The sequence below is a fragment of the Apodemus sylvaticus genome, chromosome 2, assembly GCF_947179515.1.
Source record: "Apodemus sylvaticus chromosome 2, mApoSyl1.1, whole genome shotgun sequence".
Lineage (NCBI taxonomy): Eukaryota > Metazoa > Chordata > Mammalia > Rodentia > Muridae > Apodemus > Apodemus sylvaticus.
In genome coordinates this window covers 99,322,286-99,346,578 of record NC_067473.1, presented here as the reverse complement: position 1 = coordinate 99,346,578, position 24,293 = coordinate 99,322,286, and the positions used below count along the sequence as shown (strand labels likewise).

General features: G+C 39.8%; 2 pseudogenes and 1 gene segment (V, D, J or C); 1 reads left to right on the top strand and 2 right to left on the bottom strand.

Annotated features, from left to right (window-relative positions):
- The window catches only part of LOC127677207 (ornithine decarboxylase-like), a 29,195-nt pseudogene extending 22,525 nt beyond the window's left edge, over window positions 1-6,670 (bottom strand).
- The window catches only part of LOC127678018 (immunoglobulin kappa variable 4-1-like), a 479,901-nt gene that overhangs the window by 180,540 nt on the left and 275,068 nt on the right, over window positions 1-24,293 (top strand).
- On the bottom strand, window positions 13,715-14,415 carry LOC127677180 (regulatory factor X-associated protein-like; annotated as a pseudogene).

Sequence of the window (24,293 nt, the reverse complement as noted above, 5' to 3'; positions counted from 1 at the left end):
TACAGATTCAATGCAATGCCCATCAAAATCCCAACTCAATTCTTCACAGAGTTAGAAAGAGCAATTCTCAAATTCATCTGGAATAACAAAAAACCCAGGATAGCTAAAAGTAATCTCAGCAACAAAAGAAAATCTGGGGGAATCTGTATCCCTGACCTCAAGCAATACTACAGAGCAATAGTGTTAAAAACTACATGGTATTGGTACAGTGACTGGCAGGCAGATCAATGGAACAGGATTGAAGATCCAGAAATGAACCCACACACCTATGGCCACTTGATCCTCGACAAAGGGGCTGAAAACATCCAATGGCAAGAAGATAGCCTTTTCAACATATGGTGCTGGTTCAACTGGTGGTCAGCATGCAGAAGAATGCGAATTGATCCATCCTTGTCTCCTTGTACTAAGCTCAAATCCAAATGGATCAAGGACCTCCACATAAAGCCAGACACTCTGAAGCTAATAGAAAAGAACCTGGGGAAGACCCTTGAGGACATCGGTATAGGGAGAAAATTTCTGAACAGAACACCAATAGCTTATGCTCTAAGATCAAGAATTGACAAATGGGACCTCATAAAATTACAAAGTTTCTGTAAGGCAAAGGACACCATCAAAAGGACAAATCGGCAACCAACAAATTGAGAAAAGATCTTCACCAATCCTACATCAGATAGAGGGCTAATATCCAATATATATAAAGAACTCAAGAAGTTAGACTCCAGAAAACCAAACAACCCTATTAAAAAATGGGGTACAGAGTTAAACAAAGAATTCTCACCTGAAGAACTTCGGATGGCAGAGAAGCATCTTAAAAAATGCTCAACTTCATTAGTCATTAGGGAAATGCAAATCAAAACAACCCTGAGATTTCATTTTACAGTAGTCAGAATGGCTAAGATTAAAAATTCAGGAGACAGCAGGTGTTGGCAAGGATGTGGAGAAAGAGGAACACTCCTCCACTGCTGGTGGAGTTGCAAATTGGTACAATCACTCTGGAAATCAGTCTGGCGGTTTCTCAGAAAACTGGGCACCTCATTTCCAGAAGATCCTGCTATATCACTCCTGGGCATATACCCAAAATATTTCCCAGCATGTAATAAGGATACATGTTCCAATATGTTCATAGCATCCCTATTTATAATTGCCAGACATTGGAAAGAACCCAGGTATCCCACAACAGCAGAGTGGATGCAAAAAATGTGGTATATATACACAATGGAGTACTATTCAGCCATTAGAAACAATGAATTCATGAAATTCTTAGGCAAATGGATGGAGCTGGAGAATATCATACTAAGTGAGGTAACCCAGACTCAAAAGATGAATCATGGTATGCACTCACTAATAAGTGGATATTAACCTAGAAAACTGGAATACCCAAAACATAATCCACACATCAAATGAGGTACAAGAAGAATGGAGGAGTGGCCCGTTGTTCTGAAAAGAATCAGTGAAGCAGTATAGAGCAAAATCAGAACAGGGAAGTGGGAAGGGTTGGGTGGGAAAACAGGGGGAGGGAAGGGGACTGATGGGACTTTCAGGGAGTGGGGGTCCAGAAAAGGGGAAATTATTTGAAATGTAAATTAATATATCAATAAATTAAAGAAAAGAAAGAAAAAAAAAAGAAATAAAAAAAAAATTGGGTACAGAGCTAAACAAAGAATTTTTACCTGAGGAATATTGAATTACTGAGAAGCACCTAAAGAAATGTTCAACATCCTTAGTCATCAGGGAAATGCAAATCAAAACACCTCTGAGATTTCACCTCACACCAATCAGAATGGTTAAGATCAAAAACTCAGGAGAAAACAGGAGAAAGAGGAACACTTCTCCACTGCTGGTGGGGTTGCAAGCTGGTACTACTACTCTAGAAATCAGTCTGGTGGTTCCTCAGAAAACTGGGAATGATACTTCCAGTGGACGCTCCTATATCACTCCTGGGCACATACCCAGAGGATTCCCCAGTTATAATAGCCAGAAGCCAGAAAGAACCCAGATGTCCCTCAACAGAGGAATCGATACAGAAAATGTGGTATATATTCACAATGGAGTACTATTCAGCCATTAGAAACAATGAATTCATGAATTTCTTAGACAAATGGGTGGAACTGGAGAACATCTTCCTAAATGAGGTAACCCAGTCTCAAAAGAACACTCATGGTATGCACTCACTGATAAACTGATATTTGCCTAGAAGCTTGGAATACCCAAGACATAATTCACATATAGAATAATGCCCAAGAGGTAGGAGGGAGTTCACCCTGGCCCTGGAAAGGCTCAGTGCAGCAGTGTGGGGGAATGCTAGGATGGGGAATTGGGAAAGGGTAGATGGGGGAAAAGGGGGAGGGAAGAGGGCTTTTAGGACTCTCTGGGGGGGTGGAATCCAGGAAAGAAAAAAATCACTTGAAATGTAAATAAAGAATATATCAAGTAAAAAAAAAAAAGACTTATTTTCCTCACCATGGGGCCTCAGAGCTCAAGTAATTTGTCTCTCCTTTTGTTCTAACTCGGCACACTAGAGTCACATGACCCAATTTTGGTGCTTTTTAAGTCTAAGGTCCCTACAGAAAAAGAGAATTGCTTTTCAGTTGGTCTAATTTCCAAATAATATAGTCCGTCTAAGTCCAAAAACACTGAACAAGTTACAAAACAATACAGAGAAAAACAATCACCACACAGACAACCTGACCCTGCCAAGGTCAGGCCTCTAGAACCAAGAACACAGAGCAAGGACAATCAACACACAATTTGCCCCTAGATGGGCCCAGTTTCAGCTACCAGGTGCCCCTGCACATGCCACAGAAACCAGATAAATCAGATTTCAGCAAAACTCGGTTCCCGCCATTACTGTCTTGCTATTTACCGATGAAGAAGAGCCTTACCCAGCCCTTTCCAGGACTTGAAGCATCCTCCAGACTCCCGCTGTCTCAACTCTAGCATGTCTGCCAGTCGAACTCAGTGCACAAGACAGGCTCTCCAAACCCCAGATGCTTGCAAGCAAAACCAAAATTTCAGACAGGCCTACAGACTCAGACTTTGACAAACAGTGAAACAGACAGAAAACCTACAATGGTACCTCAGTTTCCTCTTCTCCAATGGTTCTCACAGGAGGGTTCCTGGCCAATGCACCAAATGTAAAACCCGAACAATCTTAACTTACTGGGCTCTCTGAGTGAACCATGGGGATTATCAATGAAAAATACATGAGGAATTTTTATTGTAACCAGCATGCTGGGGCTGCTCTGCACACAAAGAGAGAATGACCCAATATGTCCTGACCCACAGGACAGTCAACAGGGTCCCCAGAACTACCTAAGGAGAAGGTGAGAGACAAGAGACACAAGAAGGCAGACAGCAAGTCTGATTCTGATTAAGCCGTCAAATTTTATTTTTTTACATGAGCCAATTTAAAGGAAAAGGTATAGGTGTAGGGAGGGGTTAAGCGGGAACCATCTCAGGGGGCTGGCATCATTTCTAAGAAACATTTTCTCATAATTTCTGAGTAAGGCTAATTGTTGCTGCTGGAATTCTGGCATGATAAAGGGGGTCATGAGGAGGTGAAGTGGAACGGGGTTGCTATAGTAACCTATCCACAGATGAGCTTCCAACGGAGGGGATTTTGAGATCTATGTAAGAATAATTCCTGGCATGGAGATCTAAGTGAGAATGAGTCCTGGTATCAAGACCTCCTGGCATTGAGATCTAGATGGGGATGGCTCCTGGTATGGAGAGTTCTTGGCATTGAGATCTAAGTGAGGATAGCTCCAGGCACCAATATTCTCATAACACTGCAGTATTTATCTTCAGCTGTCTGGCCCAGAATAGTTGATAGATGTTTTGTGAAGCAGTAGTTTTGAAAGACTTGCTTACCCTGTGGTTGGCAGAGGTTGGCATTTGTCTTTTCTGCATCCATTTGTTCTTTCTAGATATCATTCTATCTGCAGATAAAGTTTGGGCATTTTCTTTGCCCAATGACTAGCTAGGTACAAATTGAAGCAACTCCATGTGGAAGTCTTTTTATGTTTATCACCTTCCAAGTAGATGGGGATACTGCCAGGAGTTGACATGTCTCAATGTCAAAAAATCCCTAAATTAGTGAAAATATCTTTAAATGTCCTATTGTATGAGTCTCTGAGCTTTTTGAAGACCATCTGTCTATTCATACCATATATGAACAAGCAAACATTGCCTGTCTCCAACTACATATTAACTATACAAACCAGAAAGTATATAAACTAATATCTGAAATGACGATGAGATTGATTGACTAAATATTAACTTCCATTACTTAATTTTCCTTATCACTTTATAATAGCAGTTTTAAAAACACTTGGTCTAATCCTTGTATTTTTTTTAATATTTTTATTTTCTATATTCTTTGTTTACATTCCAAAGGCAAAGGACACATTCAAAAGGACAAAAGGTCAACCAACAGACTGGGAAAGGATCTTCACCAACCCTAAATCCGACAGAGGGCTAATATCTAATATATACAAAGAACTCAAGAAAGTAGAACCCAGAGAACCAAATAACCCCATTAAAAAGTGGGGTACGGAGCTAAACAAAGAATTTTCACATGAAGAACTTCAGAGAGCTGAGAAACACCTTAAGAAATGTTCAACAACATTAATCATTAGGGAAATGCATATCAAAACAACCTTGAGATTTCACCTCACACCAGTCAGAATGGCTAAGGTCAAAAACTCAGGAGACAGCAGGTGTTGGTGAGGATGTGGAGAAAGAGGAACACTACTCCACTGCTGGTGGGATTGCAAGATGGTACAACCACTTTGGAAATCAGTCTGGTGGTTCCTCAGAAAACTGGGCATGTCACTTCCTGAGGACCCTGTTATACCACTACTGGGCATATATCCAGAGGATTCTTCAGCATGCAATAAGGACACATACTCAACTATGTTCATAGCAGCCCTATTTGTAGCAGCCAGAAGCTGGAAAGAACCTAGGTGTCCTTCAACGGAGAAATGGATACAAAAAATGTGGTATATTTACACAATGGAGTACTATTCAGCCATTAGAAACAATGAATTCATGAAATTCTTAGAAAAATGGAGCTGGAGAACATCATACTAAGAGAGGTAACCCAGTCTCAAAACATCAATCGTGGTATGCACTCACTGATAAGTGGATATTAGCCTAGAAACTTGGAATACCCAAGACATAATCCACAAATTAAATGTTGTCCAAAAGAATGGAGGAGTGGCCCCTGGTTCTGGAAAGACTCAGTGCAAGAGTATAGGGGAATTCCAGAACAGGGAAGTGGGAAGGGGTGGATGGAAGAATAGGGGGACAGAAGAGGGCTTATGGGACCTTCGGGGAGTGGGGACCCAGAAAAGGGGAAATCATTTGCAATGTAAATAAAATAAAATAAAATAAAATAAGTAAAAAAAGAAAGAAAGAAAGAAAGAAAAAAAGAAAGAAAGAAAGAAAGAAAGAAAGAAAGAAAGAAAGAAAGAAAGAAAGAAAGAAAGAAAATAGCAGCAGCAGAAACAGTGTATGCACCCATGATCTCAAACAGCATCCAATCAGTCACATGCATTTCAGGTAGGTTACAGCACTCATCAATCCTATCAAGTACATCACATGTTTGTCCCCATATGGTGAATGAGTAATATTTCTTATCTGGCTTGGGTCTCTTCTGCAGCAGGGCCTTACCATGTGCATGATCATAAAGATTGCAGTTAAATGATCCATACACTCCATCATTCACATAATTCATGATGATTTGCTCATTTGACTCATGGTCATCATCAGAGCTGGTCTGTTCATTCCACATGCTTTTTTTTGGTGGGGAACAATATTGACTTTAAGCGTGAAAGCTGATCATAGTATCTGCCTCACTCAGCTAGATTCTCACTTTAGAGTCTGGTGGGAAACACTTGTCCAGAGCTGGGATGATCACACTGGTGAGCTCTTCAAATTTTAGCTTTGTATCTTTAGATCCAGGGAAACCACCATCAATATCAAGCAGATACATGCTGAAATCAACTTCTGTTCCCATATCAAATATACAGGGGACATCTGACACTTCATGCATGAGGATCTCAGGGTAAGTACAATGACTGCCCACCAATGATTTCAACATTTAGCTTTTTTGCCCATTCCAAGAGAAGATGCTGGTTTTGAGTGTGGCAACAAATTTGTCATTGAGGTGACAAACTGCTCTGGAATCATCAATGGCAATCTGCAAAACAAACTTTGCCTTTGGATATACTCTGCTGACTTTCATCAATTCAATTTCACTGTTAAGGGTCATCATCTGGACTCTGATACTGATAGCATTCTTTATGGGAGACACTTGTTTACAAGTAGTTGCATAGATAATCCTCTCTGGAGGCACCCCAATTCCCTGCACCAACTGTATTTCAGTCTTCTTTGAACAGTCAAATTCTGTCCCAATAGCAGTTAGGGTGTTCACTATGGCTCTGCTGTCATTACATTTCACTGCTTAAAAGGGAGTGACACAGGGCAGAGCTTTAGCCACCTCAGATACTTCTTTAAAATGTCTCAGAAGTTCACAACATAGAAAGGATCCTTACAGTCAGAGAAAGATACTTCATTGATATATATTTGGTCCAGAATGTCTTTAGCAGTATATAAAACCTTCATCAAGGATATGTCATTCAAACTTTTCTTTAGTAAAGCTCGTCATGGTTCTCGATGTGCTTACAGAAAACGGAGAGATGGAATTAAATTATAGCCAACTCCTCACAAGGCCAATTTATACAAGAACTCTGAATACTGTCTCCTTTGAGTTTCAAAAACACTCATAGCACAGGGGCACAGATGGCCAGATGCATGGAGATGCTGCTGGACCCAGAGGACCACCAGGATGTCAGTCTGTTGCAGATGCTGACCAGAGGTGGCACAAATTGAGTCCTGTTTCAGTGGCTGCAGGGACTGACCTCCACTTTTCTCTTACCTACCCCATTCAATATTCCTCCTCCATCCTTCTCTTTCTTTCCCTCCTCTCCCCTTTCACTTCTTTCTTTCCTTTCTTTTTCCACTTCCCCTGTTTATTTTGTTGTTGTTATATAGGAATTATTGTTTCCTCAGGTTTGAATCAAAGGTAGTTGTTCTATTATTTCTGTAAAACTTATCTCTTAATTTACAATGGAAGCCTGTCATGAGAGCATCTACACACTTGTGGTTTCAGAGCTTTAAATTGGTCCTTGAGCTTCTATGTTGACTTCCTTTCCAGTGATTACTTCCTGTCTTTTATAGTACTTTTGGCTGTTGATTTGACCTGGATGCTGTCACACAGCTGTGTCCAGCCAATTTACTTCCTTATTTGAAGACTACTTTGCATAGGTTCTTAACAGACCAGACCATCTGCCCATGATTTATAAACCAGGCCTTTGAAGTGTGATCTGAAATGCCTCAGACCAGCATCGACATCAAGATGGAGTCACAGACTCAGGTCTTCATATTCCTGTTGCTCTGGTTGTCTGGTGAGACATTTAAAAGTATTATATTGTCTTAAAAGTAATTCATTTGTAGAGAAATACCTATTTCCTATAGGAAGCAAGTGATAAAAAGATAATTACATTAGAAAAGACAGTTGGATTCTAAGATGTGGATTACAAAATTTTTTTGAGTATATAAGTGTATACTCATTATCTATTTTTGATTGCAGGTGTGGATGGAGACATTGTTATGACCCAGACACAAAAATCCATATCCACATCAGTAGGAGACAGGGTGGCCATGAACTGCAAGGCCAGTCAGTATGTGGGTACAGTTGTGAATTGGTACCAGCAGAAACCAGGACACTCTCCTAAACTGCTGATATATGGGGCATCCAACAGGTTCACTGGGGTCCCTGATCGCTTCACAGGCAGTGGATCTGGGACAGATTTCACTCTCACCATCAGCAGTGTGCAGGCTGAAGACCTGGCAGATTATTACTGTGCACAGGTTTACAGCTCTCCTCCCACAGTGCATCAGTCTCCTACACAAACCTCCTCTGAGATTCTAACTGGCTGCCTGCACCACAACACATATCTCCAGGCCTACACACTTCCTTTTCTCCCTGCAGATGCTATGCTTAACTGTTGCAGAGTTTGGTAGAAAATTAATGAACAGATCTTTTGTCTTGGAAGGCTCTTATGGCAAAAAGGATGTAAAGACAATTGTGTCTTTTTTTTTTAATTTCACATGATTAGAATCTGTGTATTGAGCTTGACAAATTTATTATCTTATATTCTGGAAAGAAAAGTTCCAATGTGAGTCTACATGAACTAAATCAAAAGCCTGTCTGGCTATATTCACACTGGAAGGTACAGAAGAGAACTTGGCTTTTGCTTAGCTCAGCTCTGATGGGTCTCTCCTACTTTTGGACTCCTGGCACTTTGTTCAATTTGTCTTTTTGGTTAACTTTATTTATTCCCATATATAAAGTGTTTTATAATAATGCTAATATATAAAAAGTATTTTATGTATTTTGACAATCTTCATTCTCCTTCTTTTTTCTTCTGTCACCACACGTCCTTCCAACTAATAATCTTCCATTCTCTGCCTTCTGCCTATTTCTTTGTGACATACATATGTGCCCACTCACATTCACACACACACACACACACACACACACACACACACACACACATACACTCCCACACAGAGGGTTTTATGAATGTAGAAAAATGTAGATACAAAATTCATAGAAAACCTGTTTTTTGACTTTTTAAAAAACGTCTTATGCATGCTTCCTGTTCCTAGGCCACATTCCTTCCTCTGTCTTCTCATTTATTTTCCCAATATGCAGATTGTGATAACTAATATAATACTACACTACACTATTGGTAAATATGATTTTGTATCATAGGAATCAAGTCTTTTTCTGTCTTATCATAATTAATACTGTTTGATATTTGTTGAGGGAAATACTTTATACTTCAATAAAATCAATATGTTAACTAATCTCAAATGTATTAATTAAAAATAGTTGAAAGCATATATTTTACTTGTTATTTGTTTTTGAGAGAAGGTCTCATGGCCTGTTAAACTGGGAAGTGTATTTTGATCTCAAAAAATTCCACCTACCTTGTTCTAATCACTGTTATAAATGGCATGGGCCATCACATCCAGCCTTGTGCACCATTTTGAAACACAGAGATAGAATAGGGTTACAAATAGTTGTTTGAGAATTCCAACTATATTACATTAATTTGCATGTAAATAGGCTCTCCCTAGCTTGCTTCCAGCACCCAAGTGTATAGTACCAGTACAGATGTGTCAGGTATATCTGAGGAAAATCACTGGCATGCATGTTGTTTGCTAAGTATTTTGTTTCTTTACTGTGACAAGGCACTGTGACAAAGAGAGGATACTTATTTCATCTCAGTTTCAGTCCATGTTAGTCTGGCTTCACTGCTGTGGGTTAATGGTTAGGTTGAGTATCATGGAGGAAGTAGATGGCAGGAGTGTGATATTCACCTCATCATAGATCATAGCAGGAAACCTGAGAGGGAGAAGGAGCCAAGGATAAGACATAATTTCTTTCTTTCTTTCTTCTTTCTTTCTTTCTTTCTTTCTTTCTTTCTTTCTTTCTTTCTTTCTTTCTTTCTTTCTTTCTTTCTTTCTTCTTTCTTTCTTTCTTTCTTTCTTTCCATCTCTTCCTCTCTCCTTCTCTCTCTCCTTCCTTCCTTCCTTCCTTCCTTTCTTTCTTCCTTCCTTCCTTTTATTTCCTTCCTGTATTTTTTTCTTTTATATGTTATATTCTGTTTTTGATGCTTGGATCCATGACTCCAGACTTCTTTCCTGGGTTTTCTACGTCCTTAGTTGTCTCCTTTAGTGATTTCATTATTGTTTCTACCTCCTTCTTTAGATCCTGGATGGCTTTGTTCAATTCCTTCACCTGTTTTGCTATGATTTTCTTTAGTTCTTCAAGGGCTTCTCCCTATTTACTTGTGTTTTCCTGTATTTCTTTAAGGGAATTATTTATGTCCTTCTTGAAGACCTCCATCAGCATCCTGACCAGTGATTTTTTTCTATTTCCAGAATTATAAGTAAAAGACAGTAAATCCTCAATGACGAAAGTCAAAGGAGGATTCTGAGGGTAGAAAAGTAGGCAGAGATGTAGTCAGGGAGTGAGGGGAGAAGGGAAAATTATCCAAAGATAAATATGTGCTAATAAAAATTTAAATGGTAAATGATAATTTAAAAAATCATATATTTTGTTGGAAAATAATTAAATTACAAAGCATGAAGGATGGGACACACATATATATATATCTGTTTATAAAGTTTGTTTCATTATTTGAGATATTTTTCCACATAAGCTTAGAGCTCTGTGTTGAGATGACAGAGAGTAAGGGAGAACTGAGAGACTGAGCCTCAGTGAGTTACAACCCCAGGAGGATTTTGTTCAGCCCTGGAGTATTGTGAGAGGAAGTTCCTTACTTTGTTGAAAGTAATAGGTTGTAGCATCAAAAACCTCTACAGGATTGAAGGTGAGAGTGAAGTCTGTCCCAGACCCATTGCCCCTGAACCTGGCAGGGACCCCAGATGCTAAGTTGGATTCCTCATAGATGAGGAGTTTAGGTGGCTGTCCTAATTTCTATTGGTACCAGTTCATCAAATGTATAGTGTCAAATAAAGTGACACTTTGGCTGGCCCTGAAGGAGATGGCGGCCTTCTACCCTGAAGACACACCGAAAGAAGCTGGAGATTGGGTCAGCACAATGTCACCATTGGAGCCTGGAATGATAAACACACAGACATTACAAATGCAGTAATTACAATGACCAAGAGCCCAGAGCAATGGAAAGTCATGATGGCCACAGCGTTAGCTCCCAGCACCTTTCTGCATCCTCACCTGGAACCCAGAGCAGCAGCACCCATAGCAGCAGTGTGTCTGTCTCCATCTCTGAGAGCTGGAAGAGAGGATGCTTCTTAGGCACCTGGCAGCTGCCCTTAAAGGAGCCTGGGCTGTTGGATAATGACTCCATATGCAAATCAGCTCAGCAGAGTGTGTACTTCTGCTCAAAGGGTACCTGCTCCTGTTTCATCCACAGGGAGTTGGTGTCAGCAGGAAATTTACTAGAGCATCACATGTGTCTTAAAAGAGCCTTCTAAATACATCTTTTTGAGACAGGATCTCTCTATTCTTCGTTGTCCTGAAGCTCACTCTGTAGACCACATCCTTCTGTTTCAGCCTCCAGAGTGCTGTGATTAAAGGTGTGTACCACTCACACCCAGGCTTTTTGGCACTCTACTCTATTAAATTTGTACCCTATTATGGATGCAGTATGTAGAGAATGTCAGCTACTTCAGCAAGAACTTGATCCCTCAAAATTTTATCCACCCATTTGAAAGTATTATCTGAGAGTGAATAGAGAGAAATGATTCCATGAAAAAGAGTTACGTAAGTCTTTGTATAGTGCCTTATTGTTTCAGATCCATGTCTTAGATCCGTGTGTATGATGTGTGTTTCTATCTTTATATATTTGTTCATGTTTGAAGTCAACCTCTCTTATCATGGTGTGTGGGTGGAGATCAGAAGACAAGTTTGGGTGTAGATCTGAGAGAGGTCTGTTGTTCACCTCTGTTCATGAAATGCTTTTTAGGTCAGGCTCTTGTGGGATTCTCTTGTTTCTGTCTCCCCTCTTGCCACAGCATCTCACCAAATACAGTCCATGCTGCTGCTGTGTCTGGGATTTTGTAGGTACCTGGGATGTGATCCAGGTCCTCACACATATGTGACAAGCACTTTGCTCACAGACCCACCCTGCCAACTCATTGTCTTCATGTAAATCCAGTGAGAGGAAATTCTTTTTATTGAACTGAAATAATACTGCAGGATATACAGAAGTTCAAAAATGATGAAAAGAAGCCTATAGCAGGGATGTGCCCAGATACATCTTTTATGTAGTTCTTAAAAACATCTAATATTGTTAAAAGACTTATATCTTGTATTTAGTCATGATGATAAATGCTAATTAATGAAACTCTTGGTTCTTCCCCAGAGAAATTGTAAGATATACAGATAGATGGATAAATAGTTAGATAGGTAGATAGAGAAATAAATATTTCTTCATATTCTCAGTCTTCTGCCACTTTCTAGGTTTAACCAGTCAGCAGTATGGACTTCCTAGGAAGATTTTAATGTGGGATGTGACAGTAGTATTTTAATTTAATAAGAAATGTGTAGAGTAGGAAGGAAGGACGGAAAACATTTGGAATGTAAACAAAGAATGTAGAAAATAATAATAAAATTACTCTTCTGTGTATTTGTTTATTGTGGTGGATAGTATGGGGAGTGGGGTGAGTGCCTTGTACATGCTAAGTGGGTACAGTAAGGCTATGCTACATCTGTAGCCCTGTGGGGGCTTACCATAGCTATGTTTCACATCACATACATTTCAGAGTTTAGGAATCAACAAACTGACACATTTTGCCTTGAATCACTTATTAACTTACCCCTGGATATACTACTCTCTTGACATCTGAATCTGTATCTTATGGTATCTTTGCCTTTTTAATGTTTTCCTGGGAAAAAGTTAAAAAAAAATTACCCAGGTAATCCACCATTCCTTTAACAGTAGCCAGGAATAAGTACTCAATTTTGAAAAATACTGACGGGCTAGAGAGACAGCTCAGTGGTTAAGAACACTTATTGCTCTTCCAAAGGTCCTGAGTTCAAATCCCAGCAACCATATGGTGGCTCCCAACCATCTGTAATGAGATCTAAATTAAATGTAGCTGTCTTCTGGAGTGTCTGAAGACAGCTACAGTGTACTCACATATAGTAAATAAACAAAGCTTAAAAGATCAAGAAAAGCACTGACAATACATGAATATTACAATACCTTCAGGATCTCCTTTATAAAGAACATTAAGAATGACTCTAAGAAAACCAACTCTGTCCTGGCCTTAGTGGGCTGAGTATGTCTGAACTATTCACAAATTCAACTGAGGAGACAACCTGCTTTAAAGGAGAGTGACCCTCAAACACTGAGGCACCAACTCTAATGCCCTCTCTTTCTTTAGTTCCATGAAGAGTCAGTGACAATGTTCCTTGTGGGTGTAAAATTGCTTAGCTTTCACAACTCCACTTTAACTCTACAAAAAGGTTAGTACAAGCAACTGACCTAGTACTGACCTCTGGTCATCAATGCACCTGAGGCACATTGCTAGCAAGGTAGCATTTAGTTGGTGGAATACCACAAACGCTGCAGAATGTTAAGGTTCCTGGCCCCTCACTGCAGCCTGGCTAGTTGAAGGTCATAGTGACAACCCAAGACATGCCATTCCTGTTCAGTGCCTCATGATGAGAATCACAGCACTGGTATTGCTATTGCATTTATGACTTCCACAGAAAGTAACTGCCTCATTAGCTTCAGCAAGCATAACTGAAGAGAAACATTAAAAAGTATAAAGGTGATTTTTTTCAAACATAATGATGTGAAACAATTAAATGTAAAAATTCAGTACTTATTTATCCTCAAATGTACATGCACATTAACAGAAAGTGGTTTTTCCATTTCTCTCTCTCTCTCTCTCTCTCTCTCTCTCTCTCTCTCTCTCTCTCTCTCTCTCTCTCTCTCTCTCTCTCTCAACTTACTATGTAGCCCAGGCTGGCTTTGGAATTGGGATCCTCTTGGCTCAGTTTTCCATTCTCAAGGTGTTGTATTAGTCTAAAAGCACAACTGACTGTCCATTACAGTAAGATAAAGCACAGCAGACTTCCTCAGCCTTACACCAGAGCTCCTGAGAATTGCTGCTGTCTTTGCTCCAACACTTGTTGATTTAGTAGCTGCTGCTCTTTCTGTAAAAACTGGACAACTTCTGGACTTCTTAGTAATGACAGTCTTTTCTGATTTAACACTTGCTCTAAAAGAGTAGGTCTTGCAGGGCAATTGACAAAAGATCCTGTTCTCTGTTTGACAATGGAGAATATGTTGTCTGTGCTGTCCTCCAGATTGATGCTGCCTGTGCTGGCTGCGGAGGGGCCGCGAGAGCCCAGAGCCTGGTCACTCTTGTCCTTGTCCTTGTACATCTTGTTGAGGTGCTTCTTGCACATCCAGGGCTTGTGCTGCTTGGCTACCTGGCTGGTGGTCTCACGAAAGCCCTCATGGGTACAGGTATTGGAGCCTTGCCAGTGAGCTGCTGCCACCCTTTTCATCCTCATCCTCCAACTCTTCCGGTCTGTTTCCAACTCATCCTCCACATGCTCGCTGCTAGTCGCCAGGTCCGATGTGTCCAGTAGGTCAGCGTCATCCTCCCCTGCCTTTTTCTGGCATCTGCTGCATCTGCCTCCACCTCAAGCCCAGCCAGGTCCAGCCTTAGAGCACTGCCCGCCTAGGCCTTGTCCTGCTGCATCAGGAGCACCATCACCTGAGTGGCCGACCAGGGACTGGTGGTGCCTGGCTCGGAGCCCTGGGACATAGCTTGTGCCTCAATGCTGCCTTCAGAGCCCGGGTCCTGCCATAATGCGGTCATACAGCATTTGAGAGACACAACCACTTGACAAGCACCCTGCCAAACACCAGCACTGCACTGCCTCCTTTTGTTTTATTATGCACATTCAGTGTAGTGAACCAGCTACAGTTCAAAGTTGAGATAGACAGGGAAGAACGTATATACACTGCCTGAAATTAAGAAGTTATTCTTCACATTTTACCTTCTTTTTTGAGGTATGTTCACTTCTAGTTGGTTTTGGTATTCAAAATTAGTATGTTGACCAGCTATAATGTGGAAAGTTAGGTGATATTTCTCATTTATACCCAGGATAAAAATTATTTCTTTATTATGCAACATATATTATCCATGCTAAGAGCCATACACTTTTAAATATCCCCAAATCTCATAGTTCTTACTTTAAGTCAGCTATCTCGCTGTTCCACCGGGATATGGCACTCTGTGCCCCAAGCCTCTCCTCACTGCTTTGGAGGGACCAAATGCCCTGAGTGTAGTGGGTTCTTTAGGAGATGGTGTCTGTATCAGGAGATGGTGTCCTCACTCTGGCAGACGCTGCAAGAGTCTACCCCAGCAGTAAGGACAGGCAGCTCTCCCATATTTCTTTCATTCTTTTTTTTCCCTTTTTTTTATTAATTTTAAAAAATTTAAAATGACTTTTATTAGATATTTGCTTTATTTACATTTCAAATGGTATCCCCTTTTCTTGTTACCCCTCCAAAAACCCCCAAACCCTTCCCCACTCCTGCAGCTCACTTTCCCCACCCCACTTTTATGACTGGCATTCCCATACTCTGGGGCATCGAGCTGTCACAGGACCAATGGCCTCTCCTCTCATTGATGTCTGACATGGTCATCTTCTGCTAGTATGTAGCTGGAGCCATGGGTCTCTCCACATGCATGCTTTGGTTATTGGTTTAGTCCTTGGGAGCTCTGGGGGTACTGGTTATTACATATGGCTCTTCCTATGGGGCTGCAAACCTCTTTAGCTCCTTGGGTTCTGTCTTTAGCTGCTCCATTGGGGGACCCTATGCTCAGTGTATTGGTTAGTCATGAGCCATGGATATTTTGATCCACCTTCTAATAAAGATCAAAGTATCCACACTTTGGTCTCCCTTCTTGAGCTTCATGTGGTCTGTGTGTTGTATCTTGGGTATTCTGAGCTTTTGGGCTAATATCAACTTATCAGTGAGTGCATACCATGTGTGTTCTTTTGTGATTGGGTTACCTCTCAAATATCTTTTTTTCTTAATTTTTTTTATTAGATATATCCTTCATTTACATTTCAAATGTCCCTTTTCCTGGTTAATCCCCCCTGAAAGTCTCATAACCATTTCCCCTCTCCCTGCTCCCCAATCAACCCTCTCCCCTTCCCTGTCCAGACATCCCCCCCCCCCACATTGCAGCATCCATCCTTTCCATGACCAAGGTCCTCTCCTCCTTTTGATGTCCAACAAGCCCATCCTCTGATGCATATGTATCTGGAGCCATGGGTAACACTGTTTGCACTCTATGTTTGATGGTTTTGTCCCTGGGACTTCTCAGAGTACTAGGTGGCTCATATTGTTGTTCCTCCTATGGTGCTGCAAATGCAGCTCCTTGGATTCGTTCTCTAGCTCCCCAATTGGGGGACCCTGTGCTGAGTTCAATGGCTGGCTGAGAGTGTCCCCCTCTGTATTTGTCATCCACTAGCAGAGCCTCCAAGGTGATAGCTACCCCAGGCTCAGGTCAGCAGATACTTGTGGGCATCAATAATAGTGTCTGAGTTTTGTAACTGTATATGGGATGGATCCCTAGGTGGGGCAGTCTCTGGATAGTCCTTCCCTCAGACTCTGCTCCACACTTTGTCTTTGTATTTCTTTCTGTGGGATTTTTGTTCCCCCTTTTAAGAATAACCAAAGTATGAACACTTTGTTCTTCCTTCTTTTTGAGGATCATGTGATATGTGAATTGTGCCTTGGGTATTCCAAGCTTTTGTGTTAACATACACGTATGAGTGAGTGCATACCATGTGTGTTCTTTTGTGATTGGGTTGCCTCACTCAGGATGATATTTTCCAGTTCCACCCATTTGCAAAAAAAAAAAAAAACAAAAACATGAATTCATTGTTTTCAATAGCTGATCAGTATTCAATTCTGTAAATATACCACATTTTCTGTATTCATTCCTCTGCTGAGGGACATCTGGCTTCTTTCCAGCTTCTGGGTATTATAAATAGGGCTGTAATGAACATAGTGGAGCATGTGTCCTTATTAGATGCTGGAGATTCCTCTGGGTATATGCTCAGGAGTGGTATTACAGGGTTCCCACGTAGTATTGTGCCCATTTTTCTGAGGAACAGCCAAAGTGATTTCCAGAGTGGTTGTACCAGATTGCAATTCCACCAGCAGTATAAGAGAGTTCCTCTTTTTCCATGTCCTTGCCAGCACATGCTGTCTTCTAAGTTTTTGATTTTAGCCATTCTGACTGGTGTGAGATGAAAACAGGTTTGTTTTGATTTGCATTTCCCTGATGTCTAAGGATGTTGAACATTCCTTTAGGTGTTTCTCAGCCACTTAATATTCCTCAGGTGAAAATTCTCTTATTTATTTATTTGTTTGTTTCTTTGTTTATTTATTGTTTTATTAGATATACTCTTTATTTACGTTTGAAATGTCATCTTTCCTGGTTCTGCCTCCCCTCAAAATCCCATAAACCATCTCCTCTTCCCCAATCAACCCTCCCCTGCCTCCCTATCCATGTATACCTCTACACCATGGCATCAAGTCTTTCCAGGGCCAAGGGCCTCTCCTCCCTTTGGTGTTTAACAAGACCATCCTCTGCTGCCTGTGTGTCTGGAGCCATGGGTAACTCCATGGGTACTCTTTGTTTGATGGTTTTGTCCCTGGGAGCTCCTGGAAGTACTGGGCAGCTCATATTGTTGTTCTTCCTGTGGCACTGAAATTCCCTTTAGCTCTTTGGATCCTTTCTCTAGCTCCCCCATTGGGGAACCTGTGCTCAGTTCAATGGCTTGCTGAGAGTCCCCCTCTGTATTTGTCATGCATTAGCAGAGCCTGCCAAGTGACAGCTATATTGGGCTCAGGTCAGCAAGCACTTGTGGGCATTAATAATAGTGTATGGGTTTTGTAACTGTATATGGGATGGATCCCTGGGTGGGGTCGTCTCTGGATAGTCTTTCCCTCGGTCCCTGCTCCACCCTTTGTATCTGTATCTCATTCTGTGCGTATTTTGTTCCCCTCTCTACAAAGGACCCATGTATCCATACTTTGTTCTTCCTCCTTTTGTGGTAACATTTGATATGTGAAATATGTCTTGGGTATTCCAAGCTTCTGGGCTAATATCGACTTATCAGTAAGTGCATACCATTTGTGTTCTTTTATGATTGGGTTACCTCACTTAGGATGATATTTTCCAGTTCTACCCATTTGCCAAAGAATTTCATGAATTGATTGTTTTTAATAGCTGAGTAGTATTCCATTGTATAAATATACCTAACATTTTCAGCATCCATTACTCTGTGGAGAGACATCTGATTTTTTTCCAGTTTCTGGCTATTATAAATAGGGCTGCTATGAACATAATGGAGCATGGGTCCTTATTAAATTCTGGAGAATCTTCTGGGTATATGCCCAGGAGAGTTATAGTATGGTCCTCTAGCAGCATTATGTCCATTTTTCTGAGGAACCACCAAACTGATTTCTAAAGTGGTTTTACCAACTTGCAATGCCACCAGACATGGAGGAGTGTTCCTCTTTATCCTTATCCTTTCCAGAATGTGCTGTACCCTGAGTTTTTGATCTTAGCCATCCTGACTGCTATGAGGTGGAATCTCAGTGTTGTTTTGATATGCATTTCCCTGATGATTAAGTATGTTGAACATTTCTTTAAGTGTTTCTCAGCCATCCAGTATTCCTCAGTTGAGAATTCTTTGAGAATTTTTCAATAGGGTTATTTGGAATCTAACTTCTTGAGCTCTTTGTATATATTGAATATTATCCCTCTATTGGGTGTGGGATTGGTAAAGATCTTTTCCCAATCTTTTGGTTCCCATTTTGTCCTATTGACAGTGTCCTTTGCCTTACAAAAAGTTTTGCAATTTTATGGTACCATTTGTCAATTCTTGATCTTAGATCATAAACTTTTGGAGTTCTATTCAAGAAATTTTCTCCTGTGCCCTTGTGCTCCAGGTTCTTCTCTATTTTCTCTTCTATGGGATTCAGTGTATCTGTTTTTATGTGGAGGTCCTTGATCCACTTGGGCTTGAGCTTTGTACAGGGAGATAAGAATGGATCAATTTGCATCCTTTTAAATGTTGACTGCCCGTTGACCCAGGACCATTTGCTGAAAATACTTTCTTTTCCCCACTGGATGGTTTTAGATCCTATGTCAAAGATCAAGTGACCATAGGTGTGTGGCTTCATTTCTTGTTCTTCAATTCTAGTCCATTGATCTTCCTGCCTGTCTCTGTACCATTACCCTGAAGTTTTATTTTTTTTTTATCACTATTGCTCTGTAGTAGAGCTTGAATTCAGGCATGGTGATTCCACCAGAAGTTCTTTTATCATTGAGAATAGTTTTCATTATCCTGGATTTTTTGTTGTTACAGATATATTTGGAAATTGCTCTTTCTAACTCTATGAAGAATTGAATGGGGATTTGGACGGGTATTGCATTGAACCTGTAGATTGCTTCAGGCAAGATGTCCATTTTTACTATATTAACCCTGTCAAACTATGAGCCTGAGAGATCTTTCCATTTTTGAGATCTTCAAATTCTTTCTTCAGAGGCTTGGAATTCTTGTCATACAGATCTCTCACTTGCTTGGTTAGAGTCACACCAAGGTATGTAATATTATTTGAGACTATTGTGAAGTGTGTCGTTTCTTTAATTTATTTCTCAGCCTCTTTATCCTTTGAGTAGAGGAGGGCTACTGATTTGTTTGAGTTAATTTTATAACCAGCCACTTGGCTGAAGTTGTTTATCAGGTTTAGGATTTCTCTGGTGAAATTTTTGGGTTCACTTAAGTATGCTATTATATCATCTGCAAATAGTGATATGTTGACTTCTTCCTTTCCAATTTGAATCCCTTTGACTTCCTTTTGTTGTCTCATTGCTCTGGTTAGGACTTTGATCACTATATTGAACATGTAGGGAGAGAGTAGACAGCCTTGTCTAGTCCCTGATTTCAGTGGGATTGTTTCAAGTTTCTCTATATTTAATTTTATGTTGGCTACTGGTTTGGTGTATATTGCTTTTACTATGATTAGATATGGACCTTGAAGTCCTGATCTTTCTAAGACTTTTATCATGAAGAGGTGTTGGATTTTGTCAAATGCTTTCTCATTATCTAAAGAAATGATCATGTGTTTTTTATTTGAGTTTGTTTATTTAGTTCATTACATTGATGAATTTCTGTATATTGAACCATTCCTGCATCCCTGGGATGAAGCCTACTTGACCATGTTGGATGATCATTTTGATGTGTTCTTGGATTCCATTGAGAAGAATTTTATTGAGTATTTTTGCACGAATATTTGTAAGGTAAATAGGTCTAAAGTTCTTTTCCTTTTTTGGATCTTTTTGTGGTTTAGGCATCAGAGAAATTGTAGCTTCATAAAATGAATTGGGTAGTGTTCTGTCTGTTTCTATTTTGTGGAAAAATTTGAAGAGTATTGGTATTGGATCTTCTTTAAAGGTCTGATAGAACTCTGCATTGAACCCATCTGGTCCTGGGCTTTTTTTGATTTGGAGAGTATTAATGGCTGTTTCTATTTCTTTAGGGGTTATGGGATTGTTTAGATCATTTATCTGGTCCTAGTTTAAATTGGTAACTCTTGTCTATCTAGAAAATTGTCCATTTCATCTAGATTTTTCACTTTTGTGGAGTATTGGCTCTTGTAGTAGGATATGATTTTCAGTTCCTCAGTAACTGGTGTTATGCCTCCCTTTTTATTTCTGATTTTGCTGATTTGGATGCTATCTCTGTATCCTCTGGTTAGTTTGGCTAAGGGTTTATCTATCTTGTTTTTTCCACAGAACCAGCTCCTGGTTTTGTTGACTCTTGGTATAGTTCTTTTTGTTTCTACTTGGTTAATTTCAGCCCTGGGTTTGATTATTTCGTGCCGTCTACTCATCTTGGGTGTATTTGCTTCCTTTTGTTCTAGAGCCTTCAGCTGTGCTATTAAGATGTTAGAGTATGCTCTTTCTAGTTTCTTTTTGGATGCACTCAGAGGTATGAGTTTTCCTCTTAGCACTGTTTTCTATTGTGTCCCATAAGTTTGGGTATGTTGTGCCTTTGTTTCATTAAATTATAAAAAGTCTCTAATTTCTTTCTTTACTTCTTCCTTGACCAAGCTATCATTGAGTAGAGTTTTGTTCAGTTTCCATGTGTATGTAGGCTTTCTGCTGTTTTTGTTGTTATTGAAGACCAGCCTTTATCCATGGTAATCTAATAGGGTGCTTGGAATTATTTCAAGCTTATATCTGCTGAGGTCTGTTTTGTGACCAAGTATATAGTAATTTTTGGAGAAGGTTCTGTGAGGTGCTGAGAACAAGGTATATTTTTTGTTTTAGGATGAAATGTTCTATAGGTATCTGTCAAATACATTTGGTTCATAACTTCTGCTAGTTTCACTTTTTCTCTGATTAGTTTGTGTTTGGGGTGTAATGTGTGATTTGAGCTTTAGTCAATTTCTTTTATCAATGTGGGTGCCCTTGCATGTGGGAACATAGATGTTCAGATTAGGAGATTTTTCTTGGTAGATTTTTTTTCTTGGTAGATTTTTCCTTTAATGAGTATGGAGTGTCTTTCCTTATCTTTTTTGATTACTTCTGGTTGAAAGTTGATTTTACTTGATATTGGAATGGATACACCAGCTTGTTTCTTGGGACCATTTTCTTGGAAAATTGTTTCCCAGCCTTTTACTCTGAAGTAGTGTTTGTCTTTGTGCCTAAGGTGGGTTTCCTGTATGCAGCAAAATGTTGAGTTCTGCTTATGTATCCGGTCTGTTAGTCTATGTCTTTTTATTGGAGAATTGAGTCCATTGATATTATGAGATTTTAGGAGATATTATTGTTATGATTGTTGTTTCCTGTTATTTTTGTTACTAGAGGTGGAGTTATGTTTGTGTAACTCTCTTCTTTCTGGTTTGTTAAATTAAGATTGTTTTCTTGGTATTTCCAGTGTGCAGTTTCCCTCCTTTTGTTGGTGTTTTCCATTCTTTATCCTTTGAAGGGCTGGATTTGTAGAATGACATTGTGTAAATTTGTTTTTGTCGTGGAATACTTTGCTTTCTCCATCTATGGAAATTGAGAGATTTGCTGGGTGTAGTAACCTGTATTGGCAATTTTGTTCCCTTGGGTCTGCATGACATCTGTCCATGATCTTTTGGCCTTCCTAGTCTCAGTTGAGAAGTCTGGGGTGTAATTCTAGTAGGTCTACCTTTATCTGTTACTTGACCTTTTTCCCTTACTGCTTTTAATATTCTTTCTATGTTTAGTGCATTTGATGTTTTAATCATTATGTTACCGGAGGAATTTCTTTTCTGGTCCAATCTATTTGGAATTCTGTTGGCTTCTTGTATGTTCATGGGCATCTCTTTCTTTAGGTTAAGGAAGTTGTTTTTTCTATAATTTTGTTGATATTTACTGACCTTTTAAGTTGGAAATCATCACTCTCTTCTATACCTATAATCCTTAGGTTTGTTCTTCTCATTTTGTCCTGGATTTCTTGGATGTTTTGGGTCAGGAGCTTTTTGCATTTTGCATTTTCTTTGAATGTTGTGTCAATTGTTTCTATGGTATCTTTTGCATCTGAGATTTTTCTCTTCTTTCTCTTGTACCCGTTGTTGATGATTTCATCCATGACTCCTGACTTCTTTCCTAGGTTTTCTATGTCCAGAGTTGTTTCCCTTTGTGATTTCTTTATTGTTTTTAGGTTCTCCATTTTTAGATTCTGGATGGGTTTTTTTCAATTCCTTTACCTGTTTTTTTTTTTTGTGCTTTTCTGTTATTCTTTAAGGGCTTCTACCTGTTTACCTGTGTTCTCCTGTATTTCTTTAAGGGAGTTATTTATGTCCTTCTTAAAACCCTCTGTCATCATCATGAGAAGTGATTTTAAATCTGGATCTTTCTTTTCCTTATGCCATATCCAGGACTTGCTGTATTGGGAGAACTGTGTCCTGATGATGCCACATAACTTTGTTTTCCGTTGCTTATGTTCTTGACACTTGCCTCTTTCCATCTGGTTATCTGTAGTGCTAAGTGTCCTTGTTGTCTCTGACTGGATTCTGTCTCTTTCGACCCTGTGATCCTGGTTGTGGCAATACTCCCCAGAGTACAGTTATCTCTGAGATCCTGTGATTCTGGGCACACTGGTAATTTTCTTCCTTTGTTACATCATGAAACAGTTCCAGGAGCATCAGTATCAGCTGTTTGTTAAAGGTCTGGCAGAATTTGGCAGAGGATACCTCCAGCTGTGAGCTACACACACACACACACATACACACACACACACACACACCATATTTCTTCTCTCTCCCTTTTAAAATATATATATATATATATATATATATATATATATATATATATATATATAATAAGCATATATTTGGAATTATTCAGCTGGACTCCATTTAGGTATTCCAAGTTTGCTGGTAATGTCAAAAGCATCATAATCAGGAGCCAAGTAAACATGTCTTTTTCTCTTAGTCAGACCATATCAGGGTATTGACTTTTGCAACTTCACTCTCATAGAGTTTCTTCACAGCCTATTTGATTTGGTGCTGGTTATTCTTGTCATCCTCAATGAACATGTCCTCTCTCTCCCTCATGGGCAACTTAGTGGTCGGGGGAGTTTGATGATGGTATAGTGCTCAAGCTTATTTCTCCTGGCTGTGTTCTTTCAAGGGTATTTGGGCTGCCTCCAAAGCCACAGGTTCTTGGGTCACTGAAGGTCCACTTGGGCATCTTCTTTTTGCCTTTCAGCACCACCTTCTTGTTCTCAAGGCATTCGCTTTGGCCTCTGCATTGGGAAGAGCAGAAGCAGGATTGGTCATGGCAGGTTCCATTGGTTACAAGGTTACTCTTTCTTTTAATTTCTGGACTGTCCTCAATTGTAGCAGTTATCTGCAAGACTATTTAGAAATGCTTAGGCCTGCATGATTGTGAGGTCACCACTCGGCTGTCATCTTAGTTTTTTTCTCAATAATAAAAGACTGTAATGACAGTGTTCAGGAGATTATTTAAATAATGTACTGGTTCAAGGTCTAGTTCCTATACATTCCTTCTAATACCTGGGATTAATTTACATATAAATGTATTTGTTTAAATTAGTTTCCATTCTATGGAGTCCAGAGACAGAGAGGAGTGGTACCTTACTGTACCTTTGTGCTTTTCAAGGAAGGAAGAGGGTTTTCTTACAAGAACTTGACCTGTAGTAGACAATTTGGAGTAGATTAAGATTTAATCCTGGCTCATTTTTTATTTGATATTTTATTTACTTACATTTCAAATGATATCATTTCCCAGTTTTCTCTCTTCAAACCCCTTTCATTTCTTTTCCTGCTGCTTCTACGAGGGTGCTCCCCCATCCACCCACCCATTACCATCTCACCAACCCAGCACTCTTCTACACTGGGGTATCAAGCCTTAACTAGACCAAGTTCCTCTCCTCCCATTGATGCCAGATAAGGTCATTCTCTGCTAAATATGCAACTGGAGCCATGGGTCCCTCCATGAGTACTCTTCTGGTTGGTGATTTTTTTTCTTTCCTGAACACTTAATTTTTCTCTAAATAGCAGCATCTATTTCATAGATTATTCTTGTTCTATTCTTCATTTTGGCTTTATAAAATGAAC